We start from the raw sequence: 12783 nt of genomic DNA on the forward strand, positions 1-12783 counted from the left end.
TGTAATTTCTAGTAAAGTTGTTCAACATTAAACTTCGGTCCAGCAGCCTCCACTTCAAAAAGTCAGCGCTCACGCGGTTTGGTTGTGCATGCGCTAACACCACCAGGTAGTCACGCTTGCGAGGTTCTTTCAAAATAAAAGCTGATGTGTGTCTCCTGTTGGTACAAACTCTGGACATAAAACACATGTTAGCACTGGAAGCTGTAACGGGACCAACATTCCTGCTCAGCTGTTTCCACAAAAAGTTTCAATCTCGCCCCCATATCCAAAGAGTAGAGAACTTTTTGTGTTGTAAGTTAAATAAATAAAAAACTCCAGTGAGTTTTTCATGTTTTGACTCGAGTTGATTGAAGTCATTCTTGCTGGTCCATGTTCAGAAATGATTTTTAATGTCCGCCTGTGAATATGATCCATAATATTTGACTTTAGTCTCTGTTTTGTGGTTATTTGTATGTTCATGATGTGAGAATGTTCAATTGTTTTCCCTGAAGTTTCCATTAATATTAAAACAAAACTCTTAGTTTCCAGTGACCAGTCTCACTTCAGGCTGACTGTAGAACATCTCCAGATGTTGCTCACCAGATGTCACCAAGATCTCATGTGGAATTTCAAAATAAAGGCCCTGCAAAGTTGGACATTTTCCACAGAATTGTCCCTAAGTTGCTGTGTTTGTTGCTCGTTCTTCAGGATGTTGTAGAAACAGCGAGGGTAAGTACGGCTTTACCAGAAATCACATAGTGCAGAAAATTTATTGTCTCGTTGAAATGCAACATAGTTCAAGTAAAAACAGGAATGTTTCATTTAAAATCATTTATATGTTTAATATTTTAAGTGACAATAACCATTTGGAAAAATAAAGTTCAAATTGTACATTAATGTCAGAAATGACATTTATATCATTTTAACATGAAGTGTTTGTTTTTCCTGGTAAATGTTGAGAATTACAAGAGCTTTGTGTTATTTGTCCATGTCGACCAAAATCACTGGAGGTTTCTGGTTAGTGTGCATAAAAATGATACTTGTTGTTCTCTCAGAACATTTTAATTTAAAGTTTCATGTTTTGATTTGTGCAGAAACTCTGTGAACCACACAGTCTTTCTGGTGGATCAAGTTCAGCAGAAGACGATTCAAAAGCTGCAAAAACATTTAGGTAAGTATTTATTAAGAGACAGAGGAGAAAAGTCTAACACTGAATTATATCTGGTGAGCTGCTTTTAAAATGATTTTAGTTGCTGTTATGGCCATGAAGGACAGAGTGCACATTTTATTCAAGTTTGATTCAGGAACATCATAAATTACACATGAATGTTTTTCACGGAAACTAAATGAATCTTCAAACTTGTTCCTGATCATTTTGAAAGAGATTTAGTAACAACTTGAGTTGGACACATCATGCCAGTGTAAGGACGACACGTGTTCCTTGTGTTGTGGCTCCTACAAAGTTTCTGAACACTTGAAGTCGTCCTGCTACATTTATTAAACATCAAATGTCTCTACAGCTTTCTGTTCTTTCATCAAATAGATTTTCTGAATCATTAAACTTCATTTCCTTCAAACTACTAATTGGTTTAGATTTGTTCAAAAACCCACATTTCTCTAAGTCAATTGATCAAAACGTGCACGTTATTAAAATGCAGTCAGTTCTCACACTCACTGTTAAAGTCTAATAGAAAATAAATCAGTCAGAGTTCATTTAAATGTTGCTCATTAATTGTTCTTTTAATTGTAATTAGAATATTTAGCTGATGTTCAAATCAGTTCCTACAACTTGTGTTTCTTGAACAATTAGTTTCAAATATTTACTGATTCTATTAAAAGCTGCAACAGAGTTGAGCTGAACTGAAGGAGAGCGCGTCAGAAAAATGTGATTGTGTGACGTTAAATAGAACGGAGGCGTCGTGCTCCAGCCGCTCCAAAAGGATGGAAATATCTGCTGGGACATTGTTGTGGTAGTTGTTCACTGGAAAGTTGGTGAAACTTCATGTGTGGAGCTTTTGTTACTTGTTTATTGTTTGTACCTTTTCTTATGGTTTCTATATTTTTTAGATTGCCAGAGAAGTGATGAAGACTTTCCTGATATTCCAGCGTCAGGTTTGAAAGATCCAAACTGGAAATCATAAAGTAAAGAGGAATGGGTCAACAGATACTGACTGCATCAGGTTTGGTCCTGAAGGTTTGATTTCAACATTCTAATAGACTTATGCATTATTGTCCAACAAGGAAGTGACTAAAAATAGTTCACTCTGAAGATAATAATATTTTAAAGTACAAAGGTTGTTAAGAAGGTGAAGAGGAGACGAATAATATCTGATTGGTTGAGCTGAGAAATGAAAAGGCTGAATGTGATTCAAATAAGTGATAAAGTTCACAATCACATTTGACTCTTCAAGAGAATTGTGTGTAAATAAATCAAACAATGATGTGTTTGAAGCTTTAAGGTCAAAATGCAGGTAAATCCAGTCAGAAATGTTCTTTGTATAAAACTAAACACTAGAACTCGACCTGACTGGATAAATGTGGATCCAGCAACACAATTCCCTCAAAAACTACGTTTCTACTGCAGCTTTGCAAAGTATTACTGTGTGAATGTAAAATATGTCGTATTTAATTGTAATATGTTTCTTCTGAGTGTTTTGTCTGGCTCCATGTTACTTCATTAGTTGGGTCCATGTTTGGTTTGTGATGAACAGAACTCCACAATCAAATCAAACCATCCAGTGGCTCTATTGTTGTGACGATGCATCCCATGATGTCCACTTGTGTTCAAGTGTCAGCTCAGTTTGTGTACAAGTACTAGATTGTATGATGTGTTGAGTGTTGTATCACAGTTTCATGGTGGCTGGCTCTGCCTTCAGCAGGAGCAGTTCTGTTCGCACTTTCATGTTTTACCAGAGCTCTTTGTAATTATATTTTTATAAAGTATGCTATATTTTAAAACTACACACATATTTTACATCCAACATGTAGATTTTTATTCAATAACAATAAAATGAAGTCAGCTCTTTTTAAAGAAGGATGTGACAGTGTGAGGTTTGAAATGTTGTTTTTCTTATTAAATCTAACAATAGACATCATTATGATGATGTCACTTTTAAATGTGACTTGAATTGTGTTTGATTTGTGCAACAACTGTTCCATGTGATCTCTGCAAACCCACCTGGAGCACGGCCTCCAGGGAGACTAAATAATCAAAGAACAAAACTATAATGATCCAAAGAGAAATGACTTGTGATCTGAAACATAAAGATCCATTAAATCATGATGAAAACACACTGATCGTGACATCATCACAGAGAAATCATCTTCAGTGCTCTTTATGAAATGGAAGAAGTTACAGGAAGCAGCTTTATGTCGTCCACATGACGTTTATCATTTGAAATGATGGAGTCATTTTTACATTCACATATTAATAACAGCTTTATGGTGAGAGTTACTGATCTAAACAATTGTAAAATAGTGTAAATTCATTAAAGTATGAAGGAAATGAAGGTGTAACATTCCTTGAACTCATCAGAACATCTGGTCATAGTGGATGTAGTTTGAGCGTTTGAGTCAAACTGTACAGATGACCTTATGAACAATCTCAGGTTATTGTGGGAGATCATTTGTGATCTGTTACCTCTTGAAATATGTTTTGAGGATGACTCTCAGCTACTGCCACATCAGCTGCAGTTCAGTATCTGACACACTCAGTACTTGTGATGTTTGGTTCAATTAGCTGTGGTGGCCATCTTGAACAGGTCGACTCCTAAAGATAGATTTACTTACAAATATTACTTTTAGAGACTTTGACTCAAATCAATCACTAATTTTATAACATCATTTGAGAATGTAAAGGATAAATAATCGTTTTAACTCAGATCAATGAGATTTCTAACTTATTTAGCAGATCTGGTGAGACACGTGAGAAATCATCAAGGTCAAACCAGTCTCTCATCACCACTAGTGATGGTCAACAAATTGAACATGTTGAGTGAGTGTGAGAATGAGGTTGGGATTGTGTGATTGTGTCTGTGTATGAATGGGTATTTGTTAGGCCGAGACTCGGACCGCCCCCTCTTTGATACAACTGGGGGTGCTTGGCATCGCGCCCCTATCGCGCGGCCCCCTGGTGGGGTGTGCCCTTGCCTGCCGGCGCGCTTGGGGCCCTTGGTGTCGGGGGCTGGGCGCTTGGGCGTGTGTCGGCTCGGCCTGGTGTCTGCCTGGTGGGGCTCGGGTCCTCTGGCCCTGTCGGGCCTTGGCGGGCCTTGGCCTGGGTGGTGTGAGTCCTCGGTGCCCGGGCCTCGGTGCCCGGGCCTGGACCTACATCGGTGCGGTGGGTTCCGACGGAGGCCTATGAGTTTGTCGCTGTTGGCCCCGGGGGGTCACTGTATGTGGTCGCTGGTGGGGATCTTCCGGTTCTCCCCTGTGGTCTGATCTGGGGAGTGGTGAGTGGTTCGTCCTTTGTGGGTGGCCCTGGGGGCTCCGCGGTCGGGGTCCCTCCTGGGGTCTTGGGCTCTGGTCCCCCCTTTTTTCGTCTGCCTCTGGTCTTGGGGGTCGGGTCTCTGCTTCTTCACAGTTACTATTAAATGTTCTATTAGAGAAGCCTTATACACTTATGCATGCTCACAACCACACACAAATAGAAGCAGGGATGCTTATGTAGGCTTTATATGTATATATATAGATATATAGATATGTATATGAATGTATATTCATGTGTATGTATGTATGTATATAGGCGTAGGTATGTGTATATATATTTATGGAAACTTACTGCAAAGCCATGAATATTTTAAGTTCTATATACATATGTATTTTGTTGCTGTGTTTTGTCATGTTCTTTGCAGGTGAACAGACAGTGGCCGGGTGTTTTGCCGTGTGCTCTCTTTGTGTATATTTCTTATATTTTGGAGTCTTACTTTGTCTTTTCTTTCTTTCTATCCTATTAAAAAAAAAAAACCTACACTAGATAATCACTAGAATAAATATTTCATAATAATGGTGTGGAGAGGATGGCTGTAAGGGGAGAAGGGAGGCCATCTAGAAAAAAAATAAAAAAATAAATAAAAAGAAGAGTTCTATGTCGTATAAGCTTCGCTCTTTAAGGCCTTCGCTTTAGTGGGTTTATCCCGTTATGCGCAGCATAAGCACTGAAAAAATTTAGTCCACGCCCACCTGCTGTGTTGGCCCCACCCGGTCCGTATAAATTACGTTAAGAGCGGGAAATCGGCTCCCATTTTTTCTTCAGCAAGCTAATATAGCACTGTCAGAAGAACAAAGAAGGAAATTGTGTAGATGACCAACCTTTGTTAAGGATGCTTGGCCCGGCAGTCGACCTCCGGTCGTCCGGTGAGTTCTCCTCCCCGAGGAGAAGATGACGAGCAGTCCTATTCCAAGGTAAGCGCCGAGGAATATTTCCCAGTGACAGGTCACTACACGCTGGACAACGCCATCTTGTATTTTTTCCTCTTATCGCCGACCCTCGGAGCGAATCGGATCGTTCCTCCGGGACAGGCGCGCTCAGCTGCAGCCCCCGCTGCTCATTCCCTCCTGGGGAGCGTAGTGTCGGTGGAGGGGGGCTGAGTGTATGCTCACCCCATCCCACCTCGTTTTCGCATCGGCGATCACACCGCTCCCGTCCGATGGCGCCCTCATTGGTTGCCCGGCGTAACCCAGGAGGAGGCTGACATGAAAGGACCCTTTTTTACGTCCTACGCCTTTCCCGCCAGTTCGGATGATCCGGCGGGAAGGTTGTTTACTGGGCTCCATTCCGGCTCACCGTCTTGATCCATATGGCCTCGTGCTCCCAACAGGACGTCCTACGGGCGAGGCCACAGACGGGTTCTTTCCTGGTAGATTAGGGGAGCCGGTCTCCACAGTCCGCACCCATCTCCAGAGCAGGGGTTCACTGAGCGGAAAGTCCCTCCGTGCCCTTTGGAGCCGAGCCTGATGGAGGCTTCATTGGAGTAAGATGTTCGAGATGGACCAGCGTCCCGTGCCTCCGGTTAGCATAACCGAGACGGTGACACCGCTCTCCAACTGAGCTCACCAGCATGTGTTCCACACGGCCGCTGCGAACAACACGTTACGCTGTTGGCGTACATGTTCAGAGGCGAGAAGAGACGGTGGCCCTCTGTCCTTCGGTTCACTCCGCTCTCGCAGCGGCCGCTGCTAACAATGCTGCCAGCCCCCTGCAGTACGCTCAGTCTACAGGTCAGCTGACGTCATCCTCAACCGGTGCGCCTCTTTTGCTGTCTGCCGCCCCGCATCGCAGCCGGAGAACGGGGTCCCAGAAGCTCTCCTGGCCCGTCACTCCACCTTCCTCTCAGGAGGAATGCAGGAGTCCGTTGGTGATCCTCTTTTCATCAGCTAGAGAACACTTCAAGATGCTCCACAGCTGCTCCACGGCTGCTCAACGGCTGCTCAACGCCTCCCCCAGCTCTGCTACGCCAGCCCCTCCCGTCAGATGTCCCCGGCAGCCGGCAGTTTATTTTTTTCCCGGACTTCGCCAACAGGGGGCCCTCCAGGACAACAAACAGAGCTCAACGGAAGATAATCTGGTGTCGGGTCGCTGGAGGTGTGTTGATGACACTGTAAAATAACATCATTTTTGATGAAGTGTCTCCTAGTCAGGCTGTCAGCATGGTTTATCTGACAAGCGGCTCCATCACACACACTCATCACGAATGAGCCTTTTAAGGTTGTTTTTCATTCACTGTCAGCGGTGCCGATGCGCGCCCCCGCGGCATGAAAGCGCACATGTAGCTCTCAGTGCCCGCCGTTCACGTCAACGTTCACGTGAGACCACGGTACGAGCTCAGCAACGTATCTCGCTCCCGGCAGAAGCAACACACGTTTTGTCATTGCAGCGGTGTCAACGCGCGCTCCCGCAGCGTTAGCAGTTTCACAAGCCTCACAGCGGCTCTGCTTCTTTATCCTCGAAGAAGGTTTTCTGAATTAATACTGCAGCGCATGGAATCATTCTGAAGTTCACGTGACTTGCAGCCAAGAATGAACGTTTTTTTCTGCAGACCGAGCCAGGGGTAGCCTCGCTTCACCGATGCCGCGCGCTGCTTCCTGACCGCTCCAGTGCCAACGCGCGCTCCCGCGGCGTCAGCAGCCCCACAAGCCTTCAGCGGCTCAGTTCATACATCCTCGAAGAAGGGGTTTTGTCTGAATTAATATTGCAGCTCGTGGCATCACTCAAAAGTTCACGTGACCCGCAGCAAACGATGAACGGTTTTCTGCAGACCGGGCCAGTGGTAACCCCGCTCCACCGATGGCGCGCGGTGCCTCCTTACCGCACCAGTGCCAACGTGCGCCCCCGCGGCAATCCTGGCTTAAAGCGTCGCGTGAGGACGCACACACACGACCCTCAGGGCGCGTCGGCTCATATGTGCATCCGCTTCCGAGCGTTACACCGAGCAGCTGCACACGTGACCATCAGCGCGCTCCAGTTCACATCAGCATGTATGTGAGTTTTTCACAGCATAAATGCGTGCCCGCTTTATAGCTTATAACGGGTGGCAATGAACGCGCGCCTCCAGACGGATGGGCGAATCGTTTTCATCCGGGATTCACGCTGCAGTTCAGCTCAAACCCCGGTGTGGAGGAACTCTGTGACGTTTTTTTCTGTCATCTATGAACAGATCTCGTCCCCTCTAGTAGAAGATCAGGAAATTGTTTTTTGAAATGTAATTTCTAGAATCTCAGATGGAGAGGAAACACAAGGTCTCTCTCATCACTTCCTGGTCCCAATGAGCCGGAAAGATGAGATTTATTCTTGATTGTCAATTTTCTGAGCTGTGAGAAACAACACTCCATTATGCGCCTGAGCCGCTTTAATTCTGCGTTATCTGGACACCTGCCGTTGAGCAGCTCGTACAGACAGGGGGCAGCAGTGCAACTCACGTGAATCGGTTGAGTGATAGCAGCTGTTTTCCGTCAGCAGATCTACGTCACACACATTTAACAAACTGTGGGGCGCTGTGGCTCCCTACACAGCAGCCTTTTAAATGTTTTGGAGTGTCGCACGGGGTCTTTGAATATAACTCAACACTGACCATGAGCTGCAGAATCATCAGAGTTTGTGATTCTCAGACAGCAAGTGACTGTTGCACACATACTAGCAGGAAATGTATGCATTTTTTCAATCCATGTGCCACATTATGAGACAGATGCTGTGTGGGACACATTCAATCTGTTCTCTATTGGAGTGGGTACATCTCAGTTATTCCACCCAGAACTAGGACTCAGACACGGTAGAATCCTGCCAGCGTCTGCGGACGTGTAGCAACACGAGAGAACGCTCAATGTCAATTATAATTAGCGTGGAGCCATAGGACGATCAACCGCTGGGTGGACGTGCCTGCTCACAGCCTGTGGTCGTAATGCAGATCTTTGAGAGGATGGATCTCTCGCAAGATGTAGTGCGTACGATTCAGGAGTCTCGTGCTGCAACCACCACAGCGTTGTTCACATCAAGTGGTCAGTTTTCCAACGCTGCTGTACAGGAAGGCGTAGAGGCCACTTCATGTCCACTGGACGACATGCTGTCTTTCTGCAGCAGCCGAAGGACAGAATCTGGTGTCCAGCACGACTATTGTATGCTGCAACCGTGTTTTTTTCTTTTGTCTCAAAGTTGTCGGTGACAGAACAACCTTTAATCATCCTCTGACGGAGCATTTTGTCTCAGATTGATATAGCGGCTGTGGGCCTGTTGTGACATAGGAAACGTTCAGTGTCAATTATGCGCTTCTCTGAGTCCATGAGACGAACCACCGCTGGGGGGTGGATACGTTTGTCCACAGTCCATGGCCCAAAATGCTCTTGTACGCGTTTTTTCTCCGCCTCCTCTGATCTTACGGTCTTTGAACCGAGCTCAGGAGGAGGGATTGGCAGCTCTCCTGGTGGCCCCGAGCGCGTGGGTGCACCATGGTTTCCAGTCCTGAAACGCCTGTTGTCGGAGTGCCCGTGGGAACTGCCATAGAGGGAGGACGCTCTCCTTCCAGGCAGGGGGAGCGACCAGGAGTTACCCAGAAATAGGCCAGCACCTGTGGTCTGGCCGTTGAACGAATCCACTTACAGAGGATGGGTTGCCCACAGGATGTAATGCGCACGATTCAGGTTTCACGTGTTGCATCTACCACAGCGATGTACACATCAAAGCGGACAGCTTTTTCAGTGCTGATGTACAGAGAAGGATGTAGAGGCCTCCTCATGTTCTTTAGGTGGTATGCTGTTCTTTCTGCAGCAGCTGATGGATAGAAATCTGCATCCAGCACGTTTAAAACGTACGCTGCAGCCATCTCTTCTTGACATGAAGGTTTCTGAGACAGAACAGGTTTTATCATCCTCTGATGAAACGTTTTCTAAAAGGTGCACAGAGACGCAGGTCTGTCCCACACTCACTTGTTTTCCAGTGGGATTTAATACTGGTCCTGCAGGTCATGATCAAAGCTTCATTTGAGCCTTTGGATCAGGTTCCACTTAAATTCTTGTCTCTTTAAACAGCACTGCTGCTGGCTTTAACACCCGCTAAGAGAGTGAGTGTTTTTATCTGCCTTCTCTGCCGCTCCGTCATGTCTCAGAATCCAGGCTGACGGTAGTTCAGCTGATTTAAGACCAAACCCAGCTTTTATGCCTAAAACATCACGAGCTCTTTTAAATCAAGAGTGATATCGTTGGAGGGGTTTTTTCCCTCCCCCCCACAGATCAGAAGAAGAAGCATCTTTTCATCTTTTCTGTCCGGTGCGGGCGTTGACGTGTTACATAGCGCGCACAGCTGTAATGCGTCAAACTCAACACCTGTTTGTGCATTATAGAGATGCATCTGCAGGTCGCCCGTTATCCACCCAGCGCTTGTCACACTGGCTGTGTGAGGCCATTTCTGAAGCCTACAAGCATCAGATTTAGAGCCTCCTGTCAACCTCAAGCACACTCGACCAGGATTATCGCATCTTCGACTGCTCTGCATAATGGTATGTCAATGCAGGACATTTGCACTGCGGCTGCATGGTCAACACCCTGCTCATTTATTCGCTTTTATTTACGTGATGTGACGGCTCGTTCCATGACACATTCTGTCCTTAGTGCTCTAACAGAATGAATATTGATGTTTTTCATGGAGCTCTGTTTAAGCTCACTTCTGTCTGCATGCATTACAGTGTGAGATGTTATCAGTCACAAGTTGTGTCTGTGATTTTGGTTCTATTGTCACTAATCAGTTCATGACTATTGTTACCAATCAGTTCATTTGATCAATAATCAGTTCATTGTTTTTTGATCTGTTTATAATACTCAGCCATGAACCAGTTGGTTCATGCCCCCCCCCCCCCCCCACTCTTCTTTTCAACATCCTTTCCCCGTTGAAAATTCCGGGGCGTTCATGTTTTTGTCAGTACGCATAGTTACACAACATGCGTCTGTGCATGGCACATAATTACGCAACGCGTAGTTATGCACACGGGGAGCTGAGTGAAAAGACATTTTTTGGGCAAGCTTCCGCGTCAAACTGTGTTCGAATGGACCCAGTGAGGCGAGGACCACATCAGCTTCGCCCTTTACCCACTAAAGCGAAGACCTTAAAGGGCGAAGCTTATACGACATAGAACGTTGGTTACGTACTGTAACCCCAGATTCTATGAGTATAAACGTAGCCCTTTAAGCGTCGGGCCTCACTGGCTCCTAAATGGCTGAAGAAAAAGCTTTTTTGGGAGCCGATTTCCCGCTCTTAACGTAATTTATACGGACCGGGTGGGGCCCACACAGCAGGTGGGCGTGGACTAAATTTTTTCAGTGCTTATGCTGCGCATAATGGGATAAACCCACTAAAGCGAAGGCCTTAAAGGGCTACGCTTATACTCATAGAATCTGGGGTTACAGTACGTAACCAACGAACTCCAGCGCGGTTCGAGTACACTTTGAATGTAAACAGACCGGACCCCGCTCCGCAGGACAAATAAACACGCATTTCTCTAACCTTATATGGAGCCGTCAGCTGCCTTGTGTGAAAAACAATATTCTCCATGGTCTTCTGTCTCATCTTCTGCTCATGCTAAGTCCATTTTTGAAAAATGACAAAATATAACTCCTAAAACTGATAAAACTTGATGCCACTTCGTTTTTAATTTTATTTACTGAAGAAGAAGAAGACATGTTTTCAGAGGTTTTTGTGTCGTTTCTTTCAGTAGTTCTTGGTGCAGCGTCCCCACAGGCGAGTGGGGGAATAGGTTGGTTCAACAGGTTGACTCGACTGCACAGTGCAGTGTGAATGCAAACGCACCAGCTCAAATGTAACAAAAGGTCATGAATATTGGTCCCGAACCGAGTCTACCGGACTATCTGGTGTGAAAACGACCTTACTAACGTCGTGAAGGCAGCACAGCTGAAGAGGATTATTATTTAATATATGTAAATAGTTTAATTTTTAGACATTTATTTTGTACAGTTAAAGCTGTTTGTTAATAAATGTGTTGTGTGCTCTCTTTGTGTATATTTCTTATATTTTGGAGTCTTACTTTGTCTTTTCTTTCTTTCTATCCTATTAAAAAAAAAAATTCATAATAATGGTGTGGAGAGGATGGCTGTAAGGGGAGAAGGGAGGCCAAAAAAAACAAACAAAAAAACAAAAAACAAATTGAACTTGTATCTTCATTCAAATATCTGGGATTTTTAATTGATGACAAATTGTCTTTTAAAGCTCATATTCAGTTTACTGTAAATAAAATGAAGCTTTTACTTGGATTTTATTGTCAGAATAAATCCTGCTTTTCTTTTAGGGTAAAACAGAAATTGGTGGAGTCAACTTTTCTTCTGATTATTGACTATGGTGATGTATTATACATGAACGCCTCTGCTCAATGTCGTCACATGCTGGATAGCGTGTATCATGGCGCTTTGTGGTTTATTACAAATTATGGAGCCCTAACTCATCACTGTCTCTTGTATGAAAAGGTAAAATGGCCGTCTCTGCATGTACGTCAGCTTGACCATTGGTATGTTTTGATTTACAAGACTATTCTTAAGTTGACAGCACCTTATCTTTCATCTTTGTTAACTTTAAACAACACGACCTACAGCCTCCGGTCTCAAGACTTTTTAAATTTTAGTTTATTTTAATCCTCGTGCCAGAACAGAAAGGGCCAAGAAAGCCTTTAGCTTTTCTGCTCCAACCTCATGAAATAGTTTACAATCAAAGCTTAAACTTGGAACATTAGTATCTCTGAATGTATTTAATACCATGATGGATCCTTTTTACTGAAGTTGCAGAAGTTTAATTGTTTTCATTGAGTCGTTTGTTATTTATGTCTATGTTTATTCTGACTATGTTGTAACTGTGTTTTTTTTACTGACTGCTTTTTTTCCTCTCTGTCAGTCTTGACCAGGTCTCTCTTGTAAAAGAGCTCTTTTGATCTCAATGGGACAAACCTGGTTAAATAAAGGTTATGATGATGATGATGAAATGGTTCCACGAGCAGCTCTGAGGCTTGAATGAAGAACTCCTGGAACATGCCGGGTCCTGTTTGTGAATGAGAACTGGTTCTCAAACATTTCACCTGGTAAAATCAGATCAAGTCAAATGTCAGAGAGAACAACAAAGTCCATGCTCAATAATCCAGGTTTACAATCCAACATTTTTCAGTCAGGTCATCTGGACAGTTTCTTTTTTTTGTGCTGAAACGTTTCACCTTCAATCCGGAAGGCTTCATCAGTCAAGGAAAAAGGTTTGTTCCACTTTGGAGTAAGCTGTTTGAGGAATAATCAGTTTTGTTGCATGTTTCCTTGACTGATGAAGCCTTC

At 44.2% G+C, this 12783-nt stretch overlaps 1 long non-coding RNA gene across 1 annotated transcript; it reads left to right on the forward strand.

The window, feature by feature from the left end:
- Nucleotides 1–663: 663 nt before the first annotated feature.
- Nucleotides 664–2086, forward strand: LOC119429350. Its single transcript, XR_005187763.1, has 3 exons — nt 664–708; nt 1074–1150; nt 2047–2086. It is a non-coding gene; the product is annotated as an uncharacterized LOC119429350 (long non-coding RNA).
- Nucleotides 2087–12783: the final 10697 nt, after the last annotated feature.

Source organism: Nematolebias whitei, unplaced genomic scaffold, assembly GCF_014905685.2.
Source record: "Nematolebias whitei isolate Nwh7 unplaced genomic scaffold, NemWhi1 Nwh_scaf_621, whole genome shotgun sequence".
Taxonomy (NCBI): Eukaryota; Metazoa; Chordata; class Actinopteri; order Cyprinodontiformes; family Rivulidae; genus Nematolebias; species Nematolebias whitei.